The sequence below is a fragment of the Pleurodeles waltl genome, chromosome 8, assembly GCF_031143425.1.
Source record: "Pleurodeles waltl isolate 20211129_DDA chromosome 8, aPleWal1.hap1.20221129, whole genome shotgun sequence".
NCBI lineage: Eukaryota > Metazoa > Chordata > Amphibia > Caudata > Salamandridae > Pleurodeles > Pleurodeles waltl.
This window is the reverse complement of record NC_090447.1, coordinates 1,252,420,210-1,252,440,208: the sequence shown is the minus strand read 5'-3', so window position 1 is coordinate 1,252,440,208 and position 19,999 is coordinate 1,252,420,210. Positions and strand designations below refer to the sequence as shown.

The following is a 19,999-nucleotide window of genomic DNA, read 5'->3' as shown; positions in this document are numbered from 1 at the left end:
TCCACCTGGTGGTCAACAGAGCTAGGACCTACACCCACCACTACCATCCACACCAAGAACCTCAGGATTCTCCTCAAGTGCAATCTCGACATGACCACCCAAGTCAACACAATCATTGCCTCATGTTTCCGTACCCTGAACATGCTGAGAAAGATTTTCAGATGGCTCCCAAGCAGTACTTGGAAAACCATTATGTGTGCCCTCATCACAAGCAAGGTGGACTCTGGAAGTGCTGGGATCAACAAAACAACTCACCAGATGGCTACAGACAATTCAGATCACGGCGGCCAGAGACATTCCTAACCTCCCACACCACATTCACATCACACAACTCCTGAAGGAGCTACACTGGCTCCCCATACACAACGAGCACAATTCAAACTCCTCAACCATATTTTTAAGGCACACTATAACACTGGTCGAGCATACCTCAACAATTGCATCTGCTTTCACCACCCTCCAGATACCTCTGCTAGTCTGTATTCCTACTTACACATATCCCATACATACGGAAAACTAGATAGGGTATTGAGCCTTCTCCTACATCACTCGCAAAGTGTAGAAAGACTTGCCACTACACATAAGAGCCTCCTGACCATTTTTTGACTTCCACAAGAAGCTGAGGACCTGGTGTTTCGAGTAGTCCCTCTAGGCCACAGGTTTCATTAGGCTCATGCTTGCTCAGTGCCAGGATACCCTTCCTGATGATAGTCCTCTCTAGAAATCTGCATAACATAACGTAACATAACTGTAAGAAATTGGGTTTCTGGTTTAGGGGGATGAAACTCAAGCATGGAACTACAATACTTGTAAAGGTGAAGTCAGAAGCAATCCCTAGATTATCCTGTGCTCAGGTCTCTAGTAGCTTGGCACAGAACAGTCAGGCTTAGCTTACTGGCAATGTGTTATGTATTTGTGCAACCTTTCAAACAGTAATACAATGAAAATACCACACAAAAGGATCTCATACCAAATAAGAAACATAGAGTACATTTTATTTAATAAAACAAGACCAAAGCATCAACAGATAATATCTGGTTGCGCCCCGAACCAGGACAAAGTCAAAAAGTTGTGTTCTGGGCACTGTGAGGCTGCAATGCGAGGCCCTGTTGTAGTCAAGGAGGCCGTTGAAAATTGCACATTGTGCACCAGCTGGTTCTGTAGAAACTGTGAGGCTTGCAATGCAAATTCCTGTGTTGATGCCAAGGGTGGTATTAGGGCCTGCATCAGGGATGTGTCGTACAGCAGCAGTTCCACTGTGGCTGTAGGCTGTGGGTCCGTTTGTCATCCTTGCATTGGATAAACCCTCGTGGCTGAGGCAAGACATTAGTTTGGTTCAGGCTTTTGCCGCGTAGCAGAGGTGACATGTCATTTTTGCGGGATCCACAGATCGTTTGCAGAGCACCTTCAGGCCACCCCTAAGGGTCCAGGACTTGGGTGCCACCACTTGGCAGGGCAGAACTCACAGTTGCATAGTCCAGCTGCTGTTTACAAGATACTAGCCCTTGGAGTCACTTTAGTGGGCCTGAGTTCAGATTGCAGGCCGACTCACTCTCGCACAGGCAAGAGGTAAGCAGGCAGCAGGTCAGCACAGCAGGCCATAGTCCTTTAGAGCAGCAGTCTAGAGAGTGACAGTCCTGTCAGCAGCCTTTGTGGGTGGACACCTCACCCCGGGCAGTGGCGGTTCACCATAGCGAGGAGCAACGTGGCCCTGTGCTTACAATGTCTGAGGAATGGAATGTAAAGGCCGGGAACCCAACTTTTGTGAGTTACAATGGTGGCAATTATTTTCACACTCTCAGTGACCTATTGGCTAGATGATTTCTTTTTATTGTTATCACAGATTTTGCAGAGTGATATTCTGATAGTTCTTGGTCCTGGTGAATGCCACACATCTAGCAGTAGGGTATGAGAAAGGTAGAAACATGTTGACCTGAAATTTGTAATTGGATTAAAGTTATGTCACCTTGGTTTTTAACATACACCTTAGGGAGAATGAATAAGACATTTTTACACCACCAAGAGCTATTTTTAATTTTTAATGGTCACACTGTTCACATTACACTCTGCTGCCCCCTCCTACATTTCATAGCTCACATAGTTCACAAAAGCTTGAAGAGAAGTTGTAGCTCACACACAAACCTGTTGGTGACGGGTGTGAGGAGGGACACTATGATGAACCTTGCTACCATATAGTGGGTGAGGTTTCTCGTCCTTAAAATAAATATTTTCTGTAGGATCAGGAGATTTAGTTTTGGGGTTCTGGTGTTTGTACTGAATTACCCATTAATGATTTTCTGGGCTGAATGCATTTGCATTGTAGTTTTATGGGTCCTTTCAGTAGCAGAGCTATCTTTCTTTCTGGCAGAGTCTTCCTCCGGTCCAGAAGTGTAATGAAGAATTGGTGGCTGAGGTCCAATATTTATAACTTGTGCCTTCTTTGAAGTGGAAGAGGCTTCTAGAGGCTCCAATTTGAAGTGCATAGGTTTCCTGCCTTGCTTGTCCTGGCTCTGCACTAACTACAAAGGGTATTTAATCCTTTGTATGAAAGCAGGACACAGCCTATTCAGGTGTAAGTAGGGCTGTGCCTAACTGCACCTTTCCATCCTGCCAGTGATGGCCCAACCAGGCACACCTAAGCTTTCTAATGCGTGTGAATGTTTAGGAGGAATACACAAAGTCCAACTGCCAACTACACCCAGTCTGGTGAATCAGAGTCTGGCCAAAGGTAGGAAAATGTCACTTTCTAAAAGTGGCATTTTCAAAATTATAATAAAAAATCTGACCGCCATGAAAGATGATTTTTCATTACAATTCCAAAGACACCAAACAGAAAGTGTTTACTTGTTCCATTTGGAACTTACAGCATATTAAATGTAATAAGGTGACTCAAACATCATCCTATGTGAGAGGTAGGCCGTGCAACAGTGAAAAACAAACTTAAGACATTTAAATAACTAAGTCAACTGTATAAACATTTCATATATATTTCAGTAGTTGTGAAAGCCCAGTTTTTGTATTTCTGTGTGATGAAAAAAATTATTTAATAGAACACTTTACTTGGTGATGTGCAAAAAATAAATATGTTTTCTGAAACCCAATTTTCACAGATTGTTATTACACTATGGCCCTCATTCTGACCTTGGCGGGCGGCGGAGGTCGCCCGCCAAAGTCCCGCCGTCAGGTTACCGTTCCGCGGTCGAAAGACCGCGGCGGTAATTCTGACTTTCCCGCTGGGCTGGCGGGCGGTCGCCTTCAGACCGCCCGCCAGCCCAGCGGGAAAGAGGCTTCCACGATGAAGCCGGCTCGGAATCGAGCCGGCGGAGTGGAAGCTGTGCGACGGGTGCAGTTGCACCCGTCGCGTATTTCACTGTCTGCACAGCAGACAGTGAAATACATGTAGGGGCCCTCTTACGGGGGCCCCTGCAATGCCCATGCCAGTGGCATGGGCACTGTAGGGGCCCCCAGGGGCCCCGCGACCCCCCCTACCGCCATCCGGATCCCGGCGGTCGGACCGCCGGGATCTGGATGGCGGTAGGGGGGGTCGGAATCCCCGCGGCGGTGCAGCAAGCTGCGCCGCCGTGGAGGATTCAATGGGGCGGCGGTACACTGGCGGGAGCCCGCCAGTGGTGCCGGTCCGACCGCGGCTTTACCGCCGCGGTCGGAATCCCCATTGGAGCACCGCCGGCCTGTCGGCGGTGCTCCCGCGGTCCTCCGCCCTGGCGGTCTTTGACTGCCAGGGTCAGAATGAGGGCCTATATTTTTATCAGTAAAGCTGCAAGTTAGTGGGAATTTTTTGGGCATTTCTTGGAAACTTGTAAACTAAGGCCACTAAGGCCCATATTAATACTTGTTTAGCACCGCATTTGCGTAATTATTTACGCATAAGCGGTGCAAACTTACAAAATATAATTGTATTTTGTACGTTTGCACCGCTTTTGCGCCAAAAAATTACACAAACGCGTCTCTAAAAAAGTATCAATATGGGCCTAAAAGGCAAGTCATGGATCTTGTGTCCCCTGTATGTGGGCTAGATTTTGTTTTATACACGGAGCAAGCGTTTATTCTATTTATTCAAATGAAAGATTTTTTTTGTACAGCAGAGATGCTGACCTCACATACTTAAAGGTGCTCTTACATGTGAGAATAAAGAAAAAGGTGACTCTGTAAACTAAAATATTAGCATGGATCATACAGTTTGAGACCCGTTTACGAGTTAGGTACTTTACATATAGGTTGAGTAGATTATTCAAGTTACTTGACCTACAGGTCTAGTAACATTTTTAAGATTTTTCTGGGCCTACCCTATGGGTTACATATGTAATTAAAAGGAAAGTTTAGGCCTGGCAAAATCTTTATTTTGCTAAGTTGAAGTGACAGTTTACAACTGCACACACAGGTTGCAGTGGCAGGCATGTTTAAAGGGCTACTTAAGTGGGTAACATGATAAATGCTGCAGCCCACTAGTAGTATTTAATTTACAAGCTATGGGCACATATAGTACCACTTTACTAGGGTTGTATTGACAAATTAAATATGGCAAATGAAGACAAGCCACAGTTGCAGTGTTTTAAGGAAGGAGCATACACACTTTAGCACTGGATAGCAGTGGTAAAGTGTACAGTCCTAAGGCCAGCAAAAACAAGATCAGAAAAATGTGGAAGAGTAAGGCAAAATGTTAGGGGAAGACCAGGCTGGCAGGTCTAACATAACATAACATATCAACTAATACATTTTGATTCACAGTATTATAATATTTTGATACTGTTAGACCTTAATTCCCGTAATTCTTCATATAAACAGTATATATGTATACTAACAAATTCATGGGATCTAACATGGCATAGGGCTTTTGACAATCAATGCAGACTACAAATTTGAGGGCACAGTACATGACAGATATTGGAACTATTCTCTGTTTTTTAATACACCACAGTTAAATTCCTCTAGAAAATGTTATATGAGTTTGGATCAGTTTGGCGATATCATTACAGACATCATTAATGATGGAGAATGCCTGATGCTCATCAATCCCGGGCTACCTCCTAAAAGCAGCTTTAAAAAAATGTACTAAAAGAGGAAGACAAGTCATTATGTGAGATTAAAAGAGAAGTAGATAGTGCTGTCCCATGTTTTTTATTTTGCGCAGCACTTGAAATAAATATTTAACACAAATTTACATTAATAATTGGTATAAAAATATTTCATCCATTTTTTCAAGCGTAATAAACAATTTTATTTTTCTCCATACTTTACTATAAGGTGATTTCTGTCACTGTGGCAAACGGACCATGTCTGTTTTTTTTAGTAATTTGTTTATGGGAGAAACAATTGCGGAGAAATGGTCAATGACTTATTTTGTGAACCTTAAAACGTTCCGAACCTTGCTCACAGAACTACAAGACTTCAATCTATTACAGCCTTAACCTTTGCAGGTTTCATTGACTTCTTTTGGTGGGAGTATATAGCTCAAAAACTACCAATAATACCTAAAAAAACACTCCTGATTTTGCATATAAGTGGCTCTCTAGTATGCATTGCACAAGTGATTCCACATGTTCAAAATGTTCCACTTCCAAAATAGCATAAGTCAAAATGTCATCTATGTACACCACTGTACAGATGTCCATGCATTATCTCAAAAATTGCTTCATGAAAATTTGAAAGGCTGCTGGTGCATTACAAAGTCCTAAAGGCATCACCAAATACTCAAAGAGCCCAAACTCAGCCATCCTCCACTCGCCCCACTTCCTCAACTGAATCAAATGATAGACCCCTCGCAGATCTAACTTCTTACAAATGACAACATATCACACTTGATCTAATATTTCCAAAATTAATAGTAATAGGTAGTGATTTTTATAGGAAATTCAATTTAAGGCTCTGAAACAAATGCATGTTCTTAGCTCTCTATTCTTCTTAGGAACCACAAAGAAAGTTTCAGAAGGGGGAGAATTAGAGTGGCAGATAAAACCTGCAGATTTTTAAAGGGGCTTACCCAGTAGAATACTATTTTCCAAACAACTGTTATCCTAGATGAATCATATGACAATTTCCAGAAAAAATGCTCAGTTCCCGACTGAGTTAGAACAGTTTTCAAAGAACTTTAGGTTTTTGTGACAATCCAAATGCCACCCAAACTGAGGATATTCAAAATCCACTCCAAAAATTAGAAGGATCCAAATGCACAACAAGGAAGAGATACAAATCCAAATACTGTGGGAATGGGAAGCAAAGAAACCTTCTGAAGAAGCCATCTTGGCATCTAGCCTGATAAAATTCTGAGCACAGAGCTGTGATGACAAACACGCGCTCACTACTTCCTAGTTCCTTTATTGCGACTGACTTCCACAAACCGCATGCTCTCCCAGGAACACACAAAGCGTCATCTCTGCACAACAGCTCTCTCACCTACCACACAATTCTTTCGAAGGTTGTGACAAAGACATGTTGTTTCTAATGCATTACTTAAAGTGGGCTTTTGAACAGCCCCTCTTTCATGTTTGGATGACTTTGTTGTCTCTCTCAGTCCCATCCTCCTGATTCAACGTTTTTCCTCACTATACTTATGTTTTTCTCATCGAGGAATATTTGTGCCTCATCAAATCTGCTTGGATGAAGTATCCTTCCACTGCTACCTCAGTCCTTGCTTTGCAGTGCATTATAGGGACTGTTTTCTATCACTATAACCATGCTTCCCATTCTCCCCATTCCCCTCCCTTTACACCCATCCTTCCCCACCAAGAATCCTCTTGTCACGTGAGGCTCCATTTTTAAAACTGTTTTTCCCACCTGCCACTCTATCAGATGGCAGCTATCTTCAAATGATTTTACCACCATTCTAAGTTGACTCCCTCATGTATGCATGTGCACACATGTACAGCAAGCATCTCCACAGTGTGTTGTTTCATTTTCACTATAATGTCCAAAGATGACCGCTACGAACTGCATGCAGACCCATGACAGCTATCTTCGAGGTGGAGTTCTTAAAATAAAGCAATGCATTCAAAGATGGCTGCTGTAGATCCTTGGGTGTCCAATGTAGGCATTTTCCATGTATTCTTCACTCTCAAACAAATGTTGCTACAGGTTTCCTACCATCGCTGTTTGCTGTTGGTCTCCATAAAACTTACCCTTCTAATGATAACATTGATAGACACTATGAACTAGTGATATAAGAGAGCAATGTGCAGTATACAGATTTAGGGTGTGTGAGGATCCATGGGATTAGACAGCCTTAGTGATAATTGTGCTGGAACACCCCTTATTAGGGAAATTCAATTGACATACTCAGGGACCAAAATTTTGCCAGCAGGCACTAAGGCTTTTTTTTTTTTAATCGTTGTTTTAGATTTCAGTAGGCCTAGTAACAGGAGTTGCTAGGCATTTTAGAAATATGTATTTTTATTTTTCACACAGAGATTTTACCTAAAGCTGCCTGGAGAAAAACATACAGGAATCAAGGTGGGAATATTGATGCTTGAATTGTATTTCTCAAAACATGTAATTCCCTTTATTTCCCTGCTGCTGCAATTTCCAGTACCCCTGGACATGCTAATTGAGTGGCACAGAAGTAATAAGTATTTTTAACAAGCTACTTCAAATAAGGGCCCAAGTGCGTTCGTAAAATTAACTTTAGGGGTTATTCTCAAGTCTTATGCTGGAAGATTGCCAGAATCAGTGCAGAGAACAAGGTCTCAAAGTTCCATAATTTTGAAGTGAGCACCATCTGCTGGGAGAAATGACTTCAAGGTAGTAACAGAACAACTTTACTCCTGAAGCCATGCAGAAGAAGCCCTGCATCAGCAACAAAACTGGGTGAGCCTTCCATCATGAGTGCTTTGCCAAACCTTTATTCTTTAACGTACTTACATGTATCTTTTTATTAAGATCTTCTGATGTGAAGCTTGAACTTGATGCTTACTATGATTTGCTGGAAATTGAGGCTGGGTAGTTTTTGGAATCAGCACATTTTGACATTTGTGAGGTGTTACACTGGTCTTAGTGAGGTGAACTAGGCAACTAAATAGACCTAAGAGAGGCGTGGGAAACCAAACCACATTAAATCAAACATCTAGTTTCCCAGCATTTTATCCCTAGAACTTCTCAAAAGAGTACAAGAATGTAATAGTACTGAAAAGTGAATGAGGTTGGAATCTGTGAGCATAGCAAAATTGTTAACACTTAAACTACCATCAGTCTCTCCTTTCAGAGTGCACAGCTATGATTATCCAGAGAGATAGCAGCAGAGGCACAAGATCAGCTATTTAATTAATGTAACAAAGTGTGAAATAATAGGAATGCAAGCCAAGCAGTTTCTATATTATATATGTGTGATAAATTATATATGACTGGAAAGAATGAAATGTTTTGATTACTAGTGTTCTTGTTTATCTCACACAAATAACTGCTAGGTTCATATTATGAAAAGAAAGATCCTACACTCATTCACCATCTACTCTAGCACAATGTAATTATAAATGTAGGATGAGTACAAAGTCTCTCTTACCTAAAATCTTGAGATCAAATGTGTACCCTCAAACAGTATGTGCATCTAGCTAATAATTACGAAACACTCCCAAACTTTTAACCTACCTTGTTAATTGATCATATTTAGAGACCTATATATAAATGTAATTACAATATGTAATTTCAAATCAACACTTGACTAGTGAGGTTAAGGATTAAATAAATGGAACCAGTCTTTGCATTTCAAAAACAAAAAGTTCATACTGTACTGTTAAATTAAGAAAACACTGTATTCACACAAAAATTTATTTTGTTTACTGTAAAAATCATACCAGGGCATCTCACAATAGAATATTAAAACATGCAAAATACATTACAAAATATAGAGACAGGTTTGTAGTTTGGTGGATACTACTGTTAGAAATTGGGCTTCTGGTTGGCAGAGGTATGCTCCCTGTCCAAGCAGGTCCACTGAAACAATAACTTGGTTCAGAGTTGCATTGACGTGGAGAACACAATGCGAGGAGCAAAGGAGATAATGCATTTGTACAAATCCCAAGGATGTATGTGATGCATCAGTTCCAAGCCATGCAAAGTCGGGGATGCTTCAGGAAAGGAGGTGATGCCATTTTTCCAATCCTTGCAGCAGTGGCAATGCGTCAGCGTGAGTGGAGATGTGTCGGTTCCGAGCGCTGCAACGTCATTGATGCGTGGATTTTAGCAGTTGCAGAGATTTACTCATTTCCAAGGCACCAGGACTGGATTGGCACCTCTTCACAGGGCAAGACTCCCGGATGGCAGAGTCCAGGTGTTGTAGGTGATGAGTCTGAAGTCTTTTGTGTCACTGAGATTTCAGAAGAACAGGAAGCAAGCCAGCAAGCCTATGGAGTGGCTCTAGTTCTGGGCTCAAGTGTTGTGGGTCCAGTCCTTCTCTCCCAGGCAAGGAGGGTAGCAGGCAGCAGGTCAGCACCAAGAAAGCAGTTCTTCCAGAGCAGATGTCCAGCAGAGTAGCAGCCCTGGTAGCAGAGTACCCACAGGTCCAGAAGTGTACTGGGTTGGTGGTGTCAGAGGTCCAGTACTTATACACAGTTGTGCCTTTGAAGTGGGGGAGACTTCAAGAAAAGGCATTTGAAGTGCAACGAGTCCCTGCCCTGGCTCCAGACTCACTATGGGGTGGGAGGCTGAACCCCTTATTGTGGGGACAGAACACAGACTCCGCCTCCCCCCCTCATCTTTCCCAGAATGGCCCATTAGGCTGTGGAGACCCATCAGTCACACCTACGCTCCCTTTGTGTTTGGCTGTCAAGAGGGAAAGCACAAGCCCAGCTGTTACCCACCCAAGATGTGTATTCGGAGACCGGCAGAAGGCACCAAATGGTTAAAGTAAGAAAAATACCAACTTTCTAAATGTGGCATTTTCAGAAGTATCATTTAAAATCCGACTTCACAATTAGTTCTGGTTTTAAAATGTGATTTCAGAGACAGCAAACTTGGGGTCCCATCTCTTCCCAATTGGAAATTACACTTATAAAATGTAGTAAGGTAATCTCAATATTATCCTATGGAAGAGATAGGCCTTTCAGTAGTGAAAACATTTCAGAGTGTTTCATTACTAGGACATGTCAAACTTAAAAGCACATGTCCTACTCTTTATATACACTGTACCCTGACCTTAGGATGTCTAGGGCCTACCTTAGGGGTGACTTCTATGTATTAACAAGCATTCGCAATGCAATAGGTCTTGCATTTTCTCGAGTTAGAGGTACTGGCATTATAAATTCATAACTGGACTTTTCATGCCACATAAATTGGTCAACCCTGCCTCATAATTCTGTCTTTTCCTGCCATATAATTCCAGTGGCCCTGCATAAAACTAAAGCACTTCCATGTACCTTCTTCCTCCGTCTGCAGCATAAAATTAAAATGTTGCTATTTAGCAGTGTTTAATTGGGCAAAGCCTGTGTTTATGGAAGGCAAATATGAGCTTACAAAATACACAATTTCCACTTAAAACTATAGTCGAACCACAGAACACACTGGACAAACAGAAAATAAATATTTTTTAAAAGCTAATGCCTGCATATTAATACAACTGTGTCTTTTCATATGTATGTTTACTTGTTGTTTTTCTGGTGTGTCCCATATGGTGTTTGGCTACAATTTACACTGTTTAGGTGTGATTCACTCCACAAAGTTTTATAGCATCTGATAACCTTGCTGCTGTCTACAGAGCAAGCCAGCCAGCCAGTCATTTACACTCTTTCATCTGGGTGATGCTGTCCTTTAAGGAACACATGCTAATGTTTATGCTCTGTGTTTTTGTTTTTCACGTTGAACTTTCATCTCCCCAGCAGTCTTTTTCACGTTAATTTGCTGTATTTCACAGTGTTTAGGAGTAAAGAGTGATTCATGTTGTTGTGTTCAAAATGTTTTCTACAAGATGATAACATCTTGCTGTTTAAACTTCCAGCCTGGCATCTTGTTTATAGTTTGGAGAGAAAGGAAATTTCACATGTTAAAGTTTGCATTTCTAATAAATTATTCTTTATTTTGCCCATAGTTATTCAGTGAGGCAGAAAAATAACTGATGGTTTTTTAACACAAATTGTTTCTGCCCTGCATCGGAACACACCAGCTCAAATTCATCTCTGCGAACATAATAAGTATGCCTTCTTTAGATCCAGCTGTTACTCTACACAGAAGACTGATTTATTTTTCCTTGATAGCGAAGCCATAAACTTTTAGTTTTTAGCTTACAAGATCCACAATTGCATTGTTAGCATACACAGAAAGTATGTTTATTCTAGGTTCAGCTGTCACTTTACACCACGCACTAATGACTACTACATATACTTTTACGAGTACTGAATACTAAAGCGGGCTAATTTGAAGTTGCAAAAAAGCAAATTTTCCATGTTTGTGTTGCACTTTCGTTTTGTTATGACTTTCCCAGGTGTCTTTTTTGGTCATACTAAATGCAGCGCTGTAAGCAATAGATGAAGCTTGGAATTATTATAAGGCAGTGCAGAGGGTTAATGTGGCTGCTGCAAAGAACGTGTTGTAGGCAGATCACAGACTCAATTCAATCTTCCAGTGTTAAAATAACTGGTGCTTAATGTTATTTCTGGAGAGAGAACATACTTTTCTCTAGTGGAAGCTTAGACTAATTATAAGGTAGTGCAGAAGGTTAATGTGCCTGCTGCGAGGAACATGAACTAGGCAGATCAGAACTAGCAACTAATGTGACAAGTTCACACATAAAGCGATATTTACGGGCTGCTGGCAAGCAGTGAAAACTTCACTGGAAGGACAGATGGGGACTGTTTTTGTTAAAGCTCTTTTCCCCTTCAGCGGTGTTTCTGAAAGCGATTGAAACCAGGGGCCAGCCCAGCCCCTTTGCTCCTGATAGCCTGGGAGAATTTTGATTTGTGCACCGTTTCTAAGCAGTACCGTAGTACCCCCATAGTGAAAAACAAAAACGTGAGCTGCTCAGAATGAAATATTCAAAAACACAGGCTGATCGGTCCGTGCCCTTAAAACTGAGGCTGTTGTGAGAGGAAGAATGGGCATAAAAGAGAAATAAGTACAACACACACCAAAGACATGATCAGTAAACAACTATTAAAAAATTAAAGTAACACAGTTTCATATAAGCGAGCTGGCAGCGGCCATGAGCAGCAGTGTGAAGAGACACAAAAGGAAAAAGAAGTTCACTCGAAGTCAAACATATCGGCAAAAGTGCAATCAGCTATGTAACAGGGGCAATGGCCAAGGCGGTAACAAAACCACCCTAAGGAGGGACAAACGTAAAGCATTTACCAAAAAAAATAAAGGATTTTTGAAAGGCAAGCCCATGAACGAGTGATAGTGATGGGCGTACAGTGGGCATGGTTAAAAGCCCAGATACATACCAACACATCGGAAAAGCAGCACCTGTGTGCTGTTATGATCAACCCAAAAAGGAAATGTTGGGCCTGACATAAGGGTTAACTTGCCAGGTCAACAAAAAACTGCTCACACAGGCTCTGCAATGGCAGGCCTGAGACATGTTGAAGGGCTACTTTAGTGGGTGGAACAATCCGTGCTGTAGATCCACTGCTAGCATTTAGTTTACAGGCCCTGGGGACAGGTAGTGCACTTTACTTGGGACTAACAAGTAAATTAAATATGCCAATTGTGAAAAAGACAATGTTGCCCTGGTTTAAGCAGATAGCGCGTGCACTTTAGCACTGGTTAGTAGTGAGGTGCCTAGAGTCCTAATGCTAACAAAAATGAATTCAGCAAAACGTGGAGTTGAAAGGCAAAAATTTGGGGGTGAACCTGCAGAAAGGGCCAGGTTTAACAGTACACATCCTTCATGGTGGTGGGAGATACTATGTCCACCACCTTAATAGACTACTATCTGCAACATTTAGAGATCACCTCTTCACTAGTGGTGATGTTGGTAACTTCACAGCAGTTTTGACATATGTCCACCATATGTTAACACGTTTTTTTCATAAACAAAGTCCTAAAGTGAAAGTTTGCTATAAAAAAAAAACACTAATGCCGCTCGCACCTAGGGTTTTTTCCCCGCTGTGCGGGGGTCATTATGGTTTTTTCCTCTTTCTCATGGCAATGACAGACAGATAAAAAGGATATTACACCATCCTTCCTAAGAAGGGCAATTGGTTCTCTGTGGAAAATATGTAATCACTTGGAGAAAATCGTTATAGCTTAAAGCTGATCCTGAGGATAAAGGGGTTATGTGTCACAATTTTTTCGCCACATACTGCAAAGAGCAAATTAAGTCCTAAAGGAGAATGAAGGTTGAAACCCTTTGGTAGGATAGTCAGTGTGAATCATGTGATTGTTTTAGTACTTGTCCTATAAAACCAAGCATTGCTCAGAAAAGAACCTATGTTTTAGCAAATTGGCACCACAAACGTGGCTCTGCATATTAAATGTAATTGGATGTCATGCTGCTGATGAAATAGTAAAGTCTGAAGGAGAAATGTATGTGCTTTAATTACTCCTAACCCTTTGACAACTTAAACCATAGTTATGACCCCACATGAAATAGACTGGTAATAATAACGACTAAAGCGCCCTTTTCAATGGATAGACTTGGAGAACATTGGCTCCTTTTAATAATCAAAGCATGAAGTAAACAGGGAAGGAAAAATTAAGATCTTTATCCCCAGGAATATGAGTGATGCCATACATCATGATGAGTAATTGCTTTTCTTAAGGCAAGCCAAAGACAAATTTCAGTCTAACTAGTTTAAACCGCACCTAAATAAACAAGCGTTGTCAACCCTGATAATTCTGGCTTAGAACTGAACGTGTTTCTACCCATGCAGTCACTCATCCAATCACTGCAATATTAATGATAGTAATAGTACTGGCAATACTACTACTAATAATAATACAAATAATAATAATAACAATAATAATAGTAATAATAATAACCGAGGCACACAGCCATTCCTACATCTGCCCACGCAGTCACTCTTCACATAGGCACTCATCCTTGCTTTAATGCATCTATTCAGCCACCTATTAAATCATTTGTGCATTCATTAATTTTTTGTAGGTAACAACCCACTCACAAACTTGAAAATCAGTGCAGAGACACTTCTAGTTATCAGCAAGTCATAGTGGCTTTGTTACTAGTTTGTGAAGGGTCTGACAGTGCTTCCTGTGATAGAACGGTGTCGGTGGTGGCTGGTGACTTTAGAGTGTGGCTGCTAGGCTTTGAAAGCTCTGAGAGTGTTTTTTCAGTCATCTGTGGCTATTAGTCGGGGGGGGGGGCAGATTTCTGTCACTGATCTGAGACTGCTACTCTGTGTGTGGTATGAGAATGCTGTTAATAGTGTGTCAATGCTAGTCTGAAAGGAGTGTGAGAATACCGTTAAAACGTCCTTTCTTCATTAAATTACGACATTCACTTTCTTAATGTTTTGATACTTTTATTTAAGGACGAAGCTCAACAACTAGCCCGGGCTTCAGGCCAGCACAACCCTCTACCGCCTTTCACATCAACATTCTAGCTTCTCCCCTCACCTTGTGTAACAACGATGCCATGACATAAATTATAACATTTGAAACATACAGCAACTGTTGGTAGAGTGAGGCTGCTAGTGTGAGGGGTGTAAGAGTGCCGTCAGTCTCTCAGGGAAAGAATTCTAGTCTGGCAAACACGACAGTCCCTTGCAGGATGTTCATAAAGGGAGCATTGGTGATGCTAGCGTTAAGCATAAGGGGTAATTCTAAATGCCCACACACTAGTGTCAGTTATCTACATTGACCCTTTTAGAATATATGTTGTGGTGGTAGTTGGGTAAAGGAGCCGTGGGATTCAGGAGCAGGAAACAACGTTGCTCATCTTTTGGTGCCAGTGCATGGCCAACAGTATTGGCTGTACATGAACATGGACTCAACGTAAAATGGCCAGCACAGGCTTCTGTCTGCGCAACATTAAATTTCACCAAACTAAAGGTCAAGAAGTAAAGGCCAATGAAAACTATTGTACTTCACTTGCCAGCAGAGTTCTCCAGTGGTCTCTGGAGGTCCCTGAAGGTTCAATGGCTCCACGGGACTACCTAAAAATCATGCCAATTTACGAAAATCCGAGGTTTCATTTTTAAATTTGCCAATACTAAGTAGAAGAAGAAGAAGAAGTTTATTGACAAGGTTAAATAAAACCATCATAATTCAAGCATACATTCTATATAAATACTTAACAACTCACTATATAAATTAAAAGCTCTTAAAGACATGATTTGCTTACTTAAAACGAAATGATATCATAATGTTTAATTATACGTCATAAAAACCTGCTCTGCTAATTTCAACATTGTTCTTAATAGGTTTTCTTACTCCTATATTGTAGCTGCACTATCAATAGCTAAAAATAAATTTCAGGGAGTATCCTTAAGTAAGTAACACTAAATCGTACCTATATCCTTTATCATGATATTAAATTATATGTCTTTAAAACCTGCTCCGCTAATTGCAGCCTTGTTCTTTATCGGTTTTCTTACTCCCATATTGCAACTGCACTGTCAATTGCTAAAAATACATTTCCCTAACCCATTCCTATAGCAAATTTTTGGCTGCAATTAGCCGTTTAAAACTCTTCTAACACCAATTAATAAACCATGCACTCTTGGCTTACTAGCGTTTATTCCCTAGTTCTTTTTGGGCCTGTACCATAAATTTGGTTCCTCGACAAGAAAATGGGATTGAGAAACCGCTAAGCTAACTAATAATGGCCGGCCTACATGAGCGAATATTTAATGATCTAAGGATATTTTTCAAATACAATTTCCTGAGGTGTAGTAAAGCCGGGCACACAAAAAAAGGTGTTCTAATGATTCTAATCTATACCCACACAGTCGGCAAAGATGTATCTGTACTTGCTGTCTCCATGACGGTACCATGTCTTTCGTTTCCATCAATCCGAATCTAAAAAGCATAAACCGATGTTTCAATGACTGGTTGAAGGATGCTGTTAGATATTCCTGCGCCCGTAAAGTTTTATATGATGTTAAAAGAGTCCATGCATGCTGTCTTCTTGCCAGTTTATGTTTATCAAAAGTTCGAGACTTCATTTTAGGGACAGCGTTTGCCTTCCGATAAAACTCCCCTTTACCCAGGTTCCACTCACAAGCGTCTCGCAAACCTATGCAATTGTTTAGGTGGTGACCCCAAGTGCCTTTGTCGTCATAACGCTGTTGTTCCTCAATTTCAATCCAACATAGATTGTTAATGGTATCCGTCTCTGCTGCACGCATTCTCCAGCATTGGCTAAAACAAATGAATGGTGAAAATCCTAAATTGTTGAGGTGGTCCATATCCCTACAGGGAATGGACTATACAGTGGAACATAGACCTGGGAGTACCCACTCCAATGCAGATGGACTCTCCAGATATTTCCACTTAGACAATGAAGACTCATCAGGTCATGGCTAGTCTTATTGTCCTTCGTTTGGGGGGGGTTGTGTAGGAAAGTACCATCTTGCCTGGGATGTTACCCCCATATTTCACTGTATATATGTTGTTTTAGTGTATGTGTCACTGGGACCCTGCCAGCCAGGGCCCCAGTGCTCATAAGTGTGCCCTGTATGTGTTACCTGTGTTATAACTAACTGTCTCACTGAGGCTCTGCTAACCAGAACCTCAGTGGTTATGCTCTCTCATTTCTTTCCAAATTGTCACTAACAGGCTAGTGACCAATTTCACCAATTTGCATTGGCACACTGGAACACCCTTATAATTCCCTAGTATATGGTACTGAGGTATCCAGGGTATTGGGGTTCCAGGAGATCCCTATGGGCTGCAGCATTTCTTGTGCCACCCATAGGGAGCTCTGACAATTCTTACACAGGCCTGCCATTGCATAATTTGATGAAGGCACATTTATTCTGATGTTCGTAGTTTTTTAAACCCAATTCTAAGCAGACCTGGGCTAGAGATGCTGGATGTGGAATCCTAAAAAACGACTTATAGGCCTTCGCCTGGACTCAATTGAAAAAAACTGCCTCCTTCCCCAGCATAATTTCAGCTTCATAGGTGACGGAAGGCATTAGCCTTGCTGCCATGGCCAAAAGAAGGTGAGTGTATGACAGGCAGTTCAATTTTTGTTTTAGTACTTTGAAGCCATAGGTCAATGAGTGGGCTTTGGCCTGAGCAACAGCAAGCTGTGATTTGAAAGACAAGAGGCGATCCATAGTAAATCCTAGGTATTTATATGTGGGGGCCACCTCCACCCAGGTACCGTTTAAGTACCATGAAACAGATTTCAATTTCTTATTGACCAGGCGGACAACTTTTGTTTTCCTCAAATTCAGTTCCAGACCTTGCTTTATTACATATATGTGAAATGCATCCATACTATGCTGTAGTCCGACTGAGTAAACCTATGTTGTCTGCGTATTGTAACCATGCGATTCCTTTCCTGGCCAGTATTGGTTGATGACTATTTACAGGTGCGAGGGCCTCCGCTAGGTCAGCAAGATAAAAGTTGTGGGAGCTAGTACTCACCCTTGTTTTAATCCATTTGCTGTTGATATTTTGTTGGTAAGGTGGCCACCCTCTCCGATTTTTACTTGGGCCCAAGTGCCCATATACAAATCGATTATTGCATTAAGAAGGCTGCAGGGTAAGCCCCAGCCTTTCCGTTTCTCCCATAGACGGATCCTTGGTGCACAATCAAAAGCTGCCTTCAGGTCAATAAAACACACAAATAGCCTTTTGTTCTTTAGACTAGCTTTGTTTCCCAACAGGGCCAGGGCAGCCAGGTTGGTGATAGCTCCCATGCCTGCTCTAAAGCCTGTCTGGCATTGTGGCATTAGATGTCTGTCGTAAATCCATTTTGCAAGTTGTTGCAGTAGACAAGCTGCATAGAGTTTTGCTTCCACGTCTATCAGGTCTATTAGCCTATAATTTGAGGGAGTTGCCGGATTTCCTGATTTGTATATTGGATGGATAATGCTACCTTTCCATGCTTCTGGTAGCTCCGTAGTGCCCTGGAGGTTGTTAAAAAGCAGCACCAGATAGTGAGCCCAGTATGAGGGGTCCCCTCTAAAAAGCGCATTTGGAATACCATTTTGGCCAGCTGCCCCTTACAGTTTTAGTTTCTTAATAAGACTAGTCAGCTTTTCGATATCTATGTTCATTAGCACATGTTTTAGTTTGTTATCTGATAGCGATAGATCAGTCTGCATGGTCACTCTGAAGCCAAAATTCTTCTTACCTAAGTTACCAGCTGCCTTAATGGCCTCCTACTGCTCGTGGTGCTCTGAAAGTGAGAACATTGTTTGTATGTGGGCTTCCCATGTAGCTGCATAGATGCCTGAGTTCATGTGTCGATTTTTTCCCTGATTTAATCCGTTTATCAGTTGCCAGAACTTTTTACTATTTTTTTGTTTGTTAGACATGAGTAGCTTGGTCCACAAGTCCTCATGATATCTCTGTTTTGCCATCCAGCACTTTTTCTTGTATTTGACTGTTAGTTCAAATAGCCTCATGTTATCAGATTTCCTGCCCCATTGTATGTCCTTTCAGACTTTTTTGAATTCTCTTGAGACTTGATTTTTCTGATAACGCAGTGCATTATTATACCATGGCTTTTCTGTTCCGCCACTCTTAACTTTGTTGTTTGCCTCTATTACCAAAATTGGGAGACGTTCTTTGTTGGAAAATTTAGTAATTAGGGAATCACTCAATTGTTTCCAAGCTGCCACTCGTTCTCCTGGTAAATTATTTTTTTGTTCCCACTTTCCTAATATTTCTTTAAGCTCAAGTGTGCCTGCATTGAGGTGCACTTCTTCCATTACTTTGCCTAGGCCATGTCCATTCCATTTCAGTTTCTTTATATCATAAGTCACTGGAGCAGACACTATGATATTTGCTGAGGGGAGCTGATTCCATTCATTCCTAATCTTAATGAGTTGTGGGAAATGATCGCTCTCTGTGCGTTGCTGAAACCTGTATGCTAAGATCAATGACAATGCGCTTTCATTTATTAATGTGAAGTTGATATTCGATTTTTTAGTGCCACTTGAGAAGGTTACGTGTGCTGATATGGCATCCTCAGAAAGAGGCGCCAGGCAGCACAAACCCAAGTTATCAAACTTTGTGTTCACAATGTTCCGTCAAGGTGTTTTGTGCTTCCCTTTCTTAAGTCTAGGTTGAAATCGCCAGACACAATAAAAATTGCATTCTTGTTTTGTCTCTGTAGCATTTTTATGATGCGGATCAATGTTTCCATGTTTTAACTTTTTTTTTGTTTCATTTGGGTAAATGTAAACGTTGTTCATACCTGCTGAAACCCGATGTTCCAACTTTATAGGTAGCAGCCAATCAATTCCCAAGTCAATCTGTTTTATTACCCAGTTGATTTACGTGGAGCAATATGTTGTGAGGCCCCCTGTTAGGGTGTCCATGTTTTTTAGGTTGTTTTGCGGAGACATCCGGCCTAGTAAATCCTGGAACTTGTATCGGCTCCATACACCATGTTTCTTGCAGCATGATGATTTCAAACTGCTGTAGGAAACTTACTGCCGCCTCATCAGTAACCAGGTTTTTTAGACCATGAGTATTTGATGAACATATATGGATGTTTTCTGGATTTTCACCAGGACCAATTATGACTATTATCGTTTGAGTGTTGCCTTCCAACCTGTGTGACTGTCAAGGGCATACCAGTAAAAACCTGTTGGTACGTTCCTTGATGAAGTAGGCTTTGGTGCTTTACTATTGTTAGATGTTCCCTTCTGTTTGGGGAAGTTTCTACTCCCACGGCCCCTTTTAAAATCAAGCCGCTCTTCTTTTGTTCTGGTATCAAAGGGTTGGGGTATTGAAGTGGTTCTAGTTTTTGCAAGACAATGCCCCATGCACTAAACGTTTCTTGATATGCTAAAATTTGGTCAATAATAGTGGACATAGCCCAAGATGTCAGCGTTGCCTCTTTGTCTTTATTTCTGGGTTGTGGCGTAAACTCGGCGGTCATCAATTCTGTTGTAGAAATATGAGCCTGGGGCCG

The 19,999-nt window shown here is 41.4% G+C and overlaps 1 protein-coding gene across 3 annotated transcripts in view; it reads left to right on the top strand.

The window, feature by feature from the left end:
• Positions 1 to 19,999, top strand: part of RXFP2 (relaxin family peptide receptor 2) — a 932,621-nt gene that overhangs the window by 784,556 nt on the left and 128,066 nt on the right. The gene's annotated exons all lie outside the window — the stretch shown is intronic.